The 11,513-nt window shown below is 40.0% G+C and overlaps 1 long non-coding RNA gene across 1 annotated transcript; it reads left to right on the top strand.

Moving 5' to 3' along the window:
* Positions 1-808: 808 nt before the first annotated feature.
* Positions 809-10,912, top strand: LOC111092009. The gene is made up of 3 exons (XR_005377258.1): positions 809-2,175; positions 6,377-6,448; positions 8,410-10,912. It is a non-coding gene; the product is annotated as an uncharacterized LOC111092009 (long non-coding RNA).
* The last annotated feature ends 601 nt before the right edge of the window (positions 10,913-11,513 follow it).

Here is an 11,513-nt window from a genome sequence, read left to right on the forward strand (position 1 = left end):
GGTAACCAAACTGAAAGCACTCCAAAAGAACGATGAGTTGGGTGCACGCTGGATGATTCAGGGTGAGTTTAAGGGAGTGGAGGCCAATTCTGAATTGGACATTTCAGGAAGCAGGAGCAATTTTGTGATTGTGTATCTTAACCACGTTTACTGATCAGATAGGAGGACCGCAGTGTGATGGGTGTTCTCCTTGGTAAAAGGAGCAGCAGTCTCTCTTCTTGGACAGAAGAGGGGGATGTTTCATCATTTTTGTGGTTTCATCATTTTTGTGAGTGGCCTTATCTCAATCTCCTTCCAAAAATGGTCAAGGAGTGGCCTAGTTTAGACTTCGTTTCTCTTCCCTGAGTGTGCTTGTATTCAATTGGAAAGAACATGGCCTAGCTGCCAGCAGGGCCGCTCTCTCACCTGGTTTGGGGTATATTTATTCACCCCCTTTCCCAGGACACGAGGAAGTCATATTCTAGAGAGTGCCAAGGCTGAGCACTAAGGCAGACCGTCCCTTACAGGGTTTGGGAGGCTATGTGAAGAACCAAAATTAAGTTTCACAAGCAAAAGCGGGAACAACCACTACCCCCCAAAGCCCAGAAGTGGAGCCTATCGGGGGAGGAGGGTGTGAGTGAATGGAGTGTGGGCCTGAAGCAATTTCAGAGCCAGAGTGCAGCTTCTCCTTGGGCACGTGTCTGTTCACAGGTACTTGTGAGGAGTCTGCAAAAGCAGTGCAGGATTCCTATTTCCTGACTTTATAATTTTTTTAGATGTTATTTATTTACTTATTTGAGAGAGAGGGAGAGAGAGAAAGAGAGATAGCACATGTGCTTGGGAATAGGGGGGGGGGAGTAGAGAGGGAAGGAAAGGAATGAGAAAGAATCTCAAGCCCACTCCATGCTGAGCATGGAGCCCGGCTTGGGCCTAGATGCAGGGCTCGACCCCACGACCCTGAGACCAGGACCCTGAGACCAGGACCTGGGCCAAAACCAAGAGTCAGACCCTTCACCCACTGAGCCATTCATGCTCCCCAACCTATTCCTGACTTTAAATCCAGTGACCAGACTTCCTCCCCAATACCAAGACAAAGTTTATCCCTTTTTTCCACCCCCTTACCTTCCTATGGTCCTTCTCTATCTAGTCTAAATCTATGTACATAATCTTCATTTTAATTTTTATTTTATGTAGATAAAAATGAGAGTGGTAAACTATTAACTTCCGAGTTACTTCTGGGATGGGATACTTAAGGGTTTATTTTTATTTTTAATTTATTTTATTTATTTTATTTTTTAAAGATTTTATTTATTCATGAGATACAGAGAGAGAGAGAGAGAGGCAGAGACTTAGGCAGAGGGAGAAGCAGACTCCCTGTGGGGAGCCCGATGCAGGACTTGATCCCAGGACCCCAGGATCACGCCCTGGGCCAAAGGCATCCACTCAACAGCTGAGCCACCCAGGCGTCCCAATACCTAAGGGTTTAGGAAGAAGTTGTCACTCTTTGCTTTATATACTTAGATATTATTTAAATTGCATGGGTTAATTTATTTTTTAATTAAGCTGTTAAAAACAAAAAATAAACAATGTTAAAATGGCAGTGATGGTGGAATGTGTGATTTGCCACTGGTCATTCTTTCTGAGGGGGTAATTTTAGAATTTTTTTTTTTAAGTAGAGAAACGTGAAATTCTCTTTCTCAAGGGGATGGTGTGGATGTCTCGGATTAATTTAAAAGATGATTTTAATAAGCTAAAAATCATGACTCGTGAATATCAATGAAAAATGGCAATGATTTTATTTGATTTTCTAATTAATGTAGAATCAGTGAGATGTGTAACTGAATGATTTCTAGAGAATTCAAAGAGTAAACATGTATAGAGACAGCCAGGAATGGTGAAATGAATTTACTTAATAAATGTAAAAACATGTATAGAGACAGCCAGGAATGGTGAAATGAATTTACTTAATAAATGTAAAGCTGGCTTCTTGGAGAGAGAAGGATACCAGTTTGTACCTCTCCCTGACAACATTTGTTTGCGGTGTACAGACAAGAGGCATTTGCTTCTGGAAACTTAAAGTAAGAAGGACATACTGGAGGTGGCATCAGTTCGAGTCTTCCCTGTTTGCTTCCTCGGGGGCAGTGCCCATCCACATGTCCCTGTCGAGGGGTCATTTCACCCCCCTAGGTGAAATGGGTAAGTTTTTTTTAAGTCCTCTTCTTTGCTTTGAAAGACCTCCCTTCCTCCGCCTCCCCCCAAATTTTAGAAAACTTTTGTTTATTAGAATACTGTTTACACTTCCTTAGATGTGGACTCTGCTAAGCAAAAGAAGTAGACAGTATTATTTCTAAAGACAGATACCCTCCAGGGGAACAGCTCTGGCTCTGGTTCTAAATGCTATAAAGTCTCCTAGTTCAAGCTCTGCATAGTTTAAATTCCACAGGGACTAGTCTGAAGTTTGCTCTGCAAGCCCTTTCTTCATAGATGGTGAAAATTAATACTATAAATAAGATACTGGTAGTGTCCGGGATGGGTATGAGTAATATTTATAAGAGCAACTATATCCCAGGCATCTAAGAAATATCATTAAAATATTTAGTTACATTTAACACATATTTGTTATTTAGACTGGTGAGTTCTAAGAGAAAAATGGAAAAATTGTACATTCTGGTGTGGGTTATTGGAATTGCAAATCTAGCTTATTTTGAGGATCTCTCTCAACGTAGTTGGAATGAATCAACTAATGAACAAATGGATATCATCACCTGGTTTGAGTTTTTATATGTGTCTCACTAAATTAAATAAGATTTATTTTATGCCCCAAATATCTCCATAATGGTGATTTCTACAGAATTGCATCTGGTTCAAGGCAGCTGTACCGTAATCTTTTGCTATTCAAGAAACTTTGATTGAGAGTGCATGACCGTGAGCCAAGGAAATTTATTAGGTTGTTTCGTTGACCTGCATTTGCACAATGAGATAAATTATTTTAGCCAGGTTTCAAAGTGCTTCCTATCCATTCAGAAGTGACTTGGTCAATAAAGCCAGAGTAATCAGATATTACTGAACACTTGACAATTGTACACAGAAAACTATATATGGCTAATTTCACTTATTAAATGGTATAAAAAAGACATTTGTCAATGCTAATAAAACATAGTATTAAATAGATTATTTAAAATGTGCATATACCTTTTTTAGATATATCTTCTCGTTGGTTTTAATGTGCGTGTGTGTGTGATACACCCTACATTTTCACCTAAGCGTTTTGTCAAGATTTTTTATTTTTAATTTTTTTAGAAAGGGAGAGAGGAGGGGCCGAGGGATGGGGGGGGGAGAGAGAGAGAGAATCTTAAGCTCCATACTCAGTACAGAACCTGACATGGGACTCGGTTTCACCACCCTGAGATCACCATCTAAGCCCAAATCAAGAGTGGGACACTTAACCAACTGAGCCACCCAGGCACCTCTCAAGATTTTTGTCGATTTGAACTATGCCCTTTCTCAGACAGCCAGAAATGCAAGCTTCCAAGGTCTTAATAAATAAATTCTACCCATTGCAACATTGCCACCCAGGGTTAGTCAGGATTCTCAGCAATGACCTTCTGCAGGGAGATCTAAAACACTGGAGGTAGACTTTTATTATTATTGCAGGAACAGAAAATAATGGATATCCTTTGTTTAGCAATTCTTTCCCACGTTTGAAATTCAATAATGTGAGTGAACAACTACCCGGGTAACTAAGGGACAAAGAAACACTCAGTCTCTAATGTTAGCTGGGTACTTCATTGTGTGCCAGTGACTGTGATGCGTGCTGTTTAATAGTCATGCTTAATCCTCACAACAAGCTCAGTATATTGTCTCTATTTTATACATATCAGGAAATTGAAGTGTAGAATAATTAAGTGACTCGCCCAAGGTCACGCTGTTGGGAAGTTGTACAGCTGGGGTTCCAAACCCTGGACACAGAGCCTTATATTTAACCACTGCCATTGTAAAGAAATGAATATTTTGAAATAATTCTTCATGTACTTTCCTTTTAGTCATTAATTTTTTTTTTCTTTAATCCTTCCACCATTAGGGTCAGATCATGAGGCTTTTTGTGCTAAGGAAGGGAAAAGACATCCACCTGTAGAAAGGAAGCTCATAGGTTGAGTAACGTATTAGAGAATTGTCAAATCAGTATGTTGTACACCTGAAAATAATGTAACATTGTCAATTATACTGTGATAAAATCTTTTGATTAATAAGAAAAAAGGGAAAAACTCATTGGATAAGTAAGAAGGAAGCTATGACATAGAATTCCTCCCAGAAGAGAAAGTAGAAAGTCCTTCTGGTGCTATGGGAAGAGAGGAGTTGAGAAAGAGAGGAGAGCCAGATGAGAGCTTCTTGGTTCTCTGTGTCCTTAGGGTTGAACAGGAGGTGGGTGTGGTGAAACATCCACACAGGTTTGGGGCTGTCAGAGTGTCCAGGCTGGGAAGGCTCTAAACTCTTGAAGGAAGCCCTGAGTTTGTTATGGCACCTTGTTCAACACAGTGCCACTGCATGGGCCTAGTTTAGAAGTAACGTCAGGGAGAGGTGTTTCTATGGACAGCCCTAAAACAGTACCGTAGCCACTGGGGAGTCCCAAGTCCTTCCCAATACGCTTCCAACTCTGCTTGAATGGCCATCAGCGGAAATGGAGCCAGAGCAAGCTGGAGCAAGGTAACAGTGGTGAAAAAGAAAGTGACATTTAGTACACGTTTGAATTGCTACACATTCTGATTCTGCTATATCATATTGACTTGTATGACAATATTGGAAGTTGAGCGGTAACTTCTTTAAAAACACACTGACCAGCCGGGCCCCTTAGGGACTAGAAATTCCTTGAGCCTTGAGCAGATGTCAGTTGGCAATGTCCAGCTGCATTTTCCTCTTCACTGGAAATTCCCAATGGAGAGGGGGACCAACTGGTGATGTTTCCTACTTTTTGTCTTTACAGACAGTTGGGCAGCTGGGATATGTGTGCTCCCATGGGCAGGTCATTGGCTAGAAAATGAATCCAAGCCATTAAGGACCTTTGTGACCTTAGGAATATTGGTTCACCTTTCTGAGCTTTAGGTCCTTCATGTATAGAGTGGAACTAATAGTAAAATAGCATTTGCTGCATATAGTTTTTGTAAGGGTTGATGAACAGTGAGACAATTTTTGGGGGGAGGGTTAGACAAATATACTATGGAATATAATACTATTATCATTGCCATTAGTGTTGTTATTCTGAACTAACAATTGGGGGACCTGATATGTGTAAATAATCTAAGCACATGCAAAGCTATGTGTATGGTTTTATGAAACACCATATTATCATTCTTTTAAAATCCAAGGAATTAAAAAAAATAAATAAATAAAATCCAAGCAGTATACCTTAACATGTAATTGTACATTGCCTCCTTTTCTATTTTACTTAGTTTTATTGATTCTTTCCACCTAAATGATCGTTTCTAGGCAGGCACTGTGTCTTGTGGTGCATAAATAGTAGAGGTTCTAAGATGATATGTATAGTACTTCCAAAGGTTTGAAAAATGTGAACTGGAGATCAGAGATACTAATTTTCAACCAATTTACAAGATAGAAAAATTCTTGAAAGCAATGCTGAACAAATAACACAGGAAAAGATGGATGCATATAAATTAGAAATTAAGAAATGAAATCCAATCAAGTTTTTAAAAATTCCAAGTCCTTGTCCTTTATTTTCTCATTTATTTTGTTGCTAAAGTTTATTTTATTGCCTTTTCTCCCTTATTATTACAAAAACAATGAGCCTTAGGCTTATTGCAGAGAAAAGAAATAAAACAAATTAAAAAATTAGCATAATGAATACTGATTATTCTATATACTTTAATAACTTGATAGTCTGCTGGATAATTTTTAATACATTTTACAAAGTATTCTCGGAATACTTTTGTTTCAAAATACACCTATTCTCTTGAAAATTGTCAGAAGCTGTATAACCAATTCCATCCTGTGGACATTTAGGTTGTTTCCAACTAACCATTTTATTGGATATCCAGGTTGTTTCCAACTGGTCCCTTTTTTTAAAGAAAGGTTTTATTTCTTTATTTGAGGGAAAGAGAGCATGAGTGGGTTGAGGGGCAGAGGGAGAGGGAGAAGCAGACTCCCTGCTGAGCATGAAGCCTGACTGGAGCTCCACATGGGGCTGGATTCCAGGACCCTGAGATCATGCCCTAAGCCCAAGTCAGAGCCCAGTCCCAGAGGCATGAGCCACCTGGGACCCCTCCAAATGTTGGATATTAAATTATTTCCAATTTATTACTATTGCATTACTTACTGCTGTAACATATTACTACAAATTTAGTAGCTTAAAAATAACTACAAACGTATTCTCTTATGGTTCTAGACATCAGAAATCTGAATCAGTTTCATTGGGCTAAAGTCAGGATGTCAGCAGGGCTGGTTCCTTCTGGAGATTGTGAGTAGACAATTCATTTCCCTGGCTTTTCCAGCTTCTGGAGGCCACCAGCATTCTTATCTCTGCTTTTGTCACATTGCCTTCTCTTTTGTATAGCATCCCCCCTAGTTTCCTGTTATGAGGACACTTGTGATTATATTATTGGGTCCACCTTGATAATGCAGGATACTCTCCCCATCTCAAGACCCTTAATTACATCTGCAAAGGCCCTTTTGCCATGTAATGTAGCATATTCCTAGGTCCTCGCGATTAACCCAGGCACATCTTGAGGGGCCACTATTCATCCAGCCAATAACAACCAGCATAAACAAGGTGGACAGGTAAAATAGTTTAGGTAAAAAAAAAAATCCTGAAAAATTTATGAAAAGTGATAACAATGTTTAAAGACCCATAAACTGTTGGAAAACTGCCACAGTTTCTAATACTGCCTAAAATAGGGGCCAGTGGTGTCCATTTTAACCAAGACATTTCAACCGATTTGAGGTCTTGACTAGCCTGTTTTCCACAAGTTCCCTAAAGTCTACTATGTAAGGACAAAGAAAAATAAATAAGGTAGGCTGTGGGGAGTTGTGTATCTCAGGATATGATTCTCAGAGGAAGTGAAAAGTAAGCAAATATATGAAGGGAAAGAAATGGATCAGGTTATGGGGCCTAAGGGAGAAAAATCCTGACACAGGGAATGTGCTGCATATGTGAGTTAGGAGAGACCAGCTGATAAAAGAGAGTGTCCTGTGTTTCAGGAACTGACATCAGGTTTATGTGGCTGGTAGTGTATTTTGAGTAGGCAGTGGGAGAGGGATGCTGCAAAGGAAGCTGGCTAGTTATCTAGGGGCTGGATCAAGGTGGACCTCAGGCCTGTCGTATAAAGATTTTATCTTAAGGCAATTGCAGAGCCCTTGAAAATGACCTGGATCTTCTGAGACATGAACTTAATATTGCTATTATGGCAACACTCCCCACATTGATCTATATTAGTCTCTCTCTCTCTCTTTTTTAAGTAAACTCTATGCCCAATGTGGGGCCTGAACTCATGACCCTGAGATCAAGAGTCCCCTGCTCCACCAACTGAGCCAGCCAGGCACCCCTCTATGTTGACTTAAAGCTTTCATACAATCCCTGTTGAGATTCCACCTTCTTTTTCTTCCCCTCTAAAAATTAATGAGGTGATGATCCTAAAATGAAATGGAAAAGGCTCAGAATTGTTCAAACAATCTTGAAAAGGAATAAAACGTTTGGAGGACTTCAATTTCTTGATTTTAGAACTTCCTCCAAAACTAGAGTAATGAAATAGCACAACACTGGCTTTAGATTAGACGTAGAGACCAAAGGAATAAAAATCCTTGGATTTACAGCCAATTGATTTTTGACAAAGGAGCCAATATAATACAATGGGGAAATAATAATCTTTCCAACTAATGGTATTGGGTAGTTAGTTATTTACAATTTAAATAACAACAGCATGAACTTAGACCTTACCTGATAGCATCCTTAAACTCAACACAAAATGTATCTAGAAGAAAAGAGATAGCTTTCTTTGAGTCATTAGCTATTAGGGACAGGCAAATCAAACCCCCTTCATATCCATGTTATAACACCCACTAGCGGTTGTGATAAAAGACAACTAATAATAAAAAGTAGTGGAAAAGATATGGAGATACTGGGACTGTCATACATTGCTGTGGGGATGGTACAGCCATTTTAGAAAACTTTGGCACTTTCTCAAAATGTTAAACATAGGGACGCCCGGGTGGCTCAGCAGTTGAGTGTCTGCCTTCGGCCCGGGGCATGATCCTGGAGTCCCGGGATTGAGTCCCACATCAGGCTCCCTGCATGGGGCCTGCTTCTCCCACTACCTGTGTCTCTGCTTCTCTGTCTCTCTGTATCTCTCGTGAATAAGTAAATAAAATCTTAAAAAAATGTATTAAACATATAACTATATGTGACTCAGCAATTCTTCACAGGAATCTACCCAAGAGAACTGAAAATGTATACCTCAACCAAGCCTTTTACAAGAATATTTCCAGCAGCATTGCACACAACAGCCAAATATCTGACGATCTGTGTCTGACCAAGTGACAGTAATCCAGCCATGAGTGGAAAGAACCCAAATGCCCATCAACTGGTCAATGGATAAATAAGATGTGGTAAATCTATACAATGGAATGGGCAATAAAAAGGATATAATAAAGGGAGTCAAGTAGTGATAGAAGGGGATAACCTTTGAAAACATCATGCTAAGTGAAAGATGCCGGTAACAATGATCACATATTGTCTGATTCCACTTATATAAATATCCAGGATAGGGAAAATTTTAGCAGCAGAAAAGTAGATTAGTCATTGTCTAGGTTTGAGGGTAGATGTGGAGGAGAGTGGGGAATGATGGCTAATGCCTACGGGCTTCTTTTAGGTGTGATGAAAAATGTTCTAAAATTAGATTGTGGTGATGGTCACATAAGTCTGTAAATAGCTAAAAACTTGAAATGCACACTCTAAATAGGTAAATTTTATGGTATGTAAATTGTATCTCAATAGAGATGCATAAATTTTTAAAGAATGTACTGGGGATTGACATAGTCAATTTCCATGGGTGTGAGAATGGAAGTAGCAGGGGAACAAGACTGGAGGCAGGCAGGCATGTTAAATTTTTCAGGCGTGAGTTTAAGCAGGCCAGGTTGTTTTGATTTCAGATTTTATTAAAAATAGATGCTTATTCTCTAGAAGTCTGTAATTATAACAGTTTCCCCAGCTCTAGTCAATTGACCATCTTTACAACCTTTGCTATAGCCGCAGCACATTGGAGCTGTGTCCCGTGTGGTGCAGTCAAGGAGAAGAGATGCTTTAGGTTTTATATGGTAAGAGTCTGCTGCTTAGCGACTCTGCTGATTTAGAGACAGGGGATTAATCAGGCTGTCAGATTGTTCCCCTGAAAATAGATGCAGCAGGAGAGATAGTAACCTGTGGCTTTCTCAATTCAGGAAGGCAGCTGGTTAACATTTTTTATGGCTGCAGTGTCTCAGTGTCTCTCTCCTTAACTGTAATTTAGGGCTTTCTCTATTGAGATGTACAGGAGACTATCTGTAACGAGTTGTTAGTATTGACGTGTTTAAAAAAAAAAAAATCCCAAAGCCTGCTTTTTATGTATCCCAAGGCCGCTCATCAATAATTTGCACTTCACGAAGTAATAGACTTATGAAAACGGATTTCTTTTTAGTCTTCCTTTCTTCTCACAATAAAGATACAGGCAAGCCATAGTGTCATAATGTCACAAAATTCAATACAAGTAGTAATTCTTTAACTGTTAGAGACATACATTAAAAAAAGCCTAGTATTTATTTTATAAAGCAAAAACAGCAATTTAAACATATTTAACTAGGTGTTGCATTCAATTCTTGACTGTTTGGAAGGACAACTCTGCATGAGAAATGAGAAAATAAGGTAGATTAGTGTGTGCATTCATCCGATGGCATGGCATGGGTATTACTTAAGATTCTAAATGATTATAAAGCTAAAGGGATGACATAGAGGAATAAAAAAGTCAAATATCTGACAATCTGTGTCTGACTAAGTGACAGTAATCCAGCCAAGATTTCACCGATGGCTATAATGCGTGGGCTTTTCAGAAGCGCACAGAAGTGTCATCTGCAGTTGATTTGAGTTTGAGCTTTTCCTGTAAATCATATAAGAGCCTTTAAATACTTTTTTAGCCTTTGTTAATAAGTTGGTTCTCATAACCTTTAGAGGCTCAGGTGTTTTCCTTTGCTTGAAGCCAGAGACAAATCTGGACAGACTATGTCATTGTTCCTCAAAGGGAGCCTGACCTTTACCGGGACCCTTGGAGAGCCACTAGGATCAAACACTTTTGGGGGTGGTGGCGGGTGGTGAAAATGAACAGATTCAGATATAGGTGTCTGGGTGTGGGCGCATGAGACTAAATATTCATGGCCATCTGCACTAACATTCATCTGGTGTCTTTTGCCTTGATGGAGAGTACCTGAAATTAGTCCTATGGAAATGATAATTAGGTTCAAAGTATTATTGAAAGAACAGTTTCATCATGATAGTTAACAGAACGACTTGTTACTGCACATGCTCAAGTTATCATTGAATATGGGCCTTGGAAAGGCTCACCCAGAGCTAGGACAGCACTGACTCTTGAGGACCCGTGGACTCTGTAGAAGGCCTTTGGGTCCAAAGCCCCCTGTCTGGGGAGGAGGGGCTCGCAGTCCAGGGAGATGAAGAGAGGGCTGAGTAGTGAAGAAGCCGAATCTAGGAACTCACCCTTAGGGACTCGGCCAGTGTCCTGTCTCCTACCACATGGGGCTTGTCATCTGCATGTTAGCATGTGCTAGCTGTGAGCACTCTTCATTTGTACGATGAACAAAAGAAAACCAGTCATGTAGGATGTTATGAGGGAAAAATGAAGTGTTGAGCATCCATCACTGCCTTTAATAAAAACCCTCTGTGCAAGAGCCCCGATGTTGTGTTCCTATTCTTTGCCTCCTCTCTGACGAATTCTACTACATTCGGAGACTGTAGTCATTGTGGCGCTGCTGAAATATACTGTCATCCTGGGAATTACAAAAACATTGGGTACCAGATGCTGCCCCACAAATCAGAAGCCTCATCGACATGGAGTCTTGTTCCTGACCTAGAGGAAGAATAACAACCTACAAAATGTAAAATGCTATAAAAATGCTAGGTTTTGTTATTCATGTAACTTAGTGATTTTTTTTTTTTTTAGTGGTCCCTAGCACAGCTTTTGCCTGGAGGATTAAGACAGAGCAGCTTGGTAATAAACATATCTTTGTGCAAGGGTAGCTCTTGGCAACAAGAGGGTAATTGCTTAGAAACAGCTGCTTTCTGGTAAGAGAGCAAACCCGAGTGAAGAATAGTCCCAAATTGTTCCGAGAAAGGCCAGGCACTAGGCCCTTACAACTCAAGAGGAGTATTCTCGGGCTGTCAGCGAGGAGTGGTCTGTAACCCCAAAGGCCAGTTGGTTTGGATGAAGCCAGACTCTGAAGCATATCAGGGAAGAGAGTCTCTGGAAATCTTTTTCCTTAAGTCT

This window comes from Canis lupus, chromosome 23 (assembly GCF_011100685.1).
Source record: "Canis lupus familiaris isolate Mischka breed German Shepherd chromosome 23, alternate assembly UU_Cfam_GSD_1.0, whole genome shotgun sequence".
Lineage (NCBI taxonomy): Eukaryota > Metazoa > Chordata > Mammalia > Carnivora > Canidae > Canis > Canis lupus.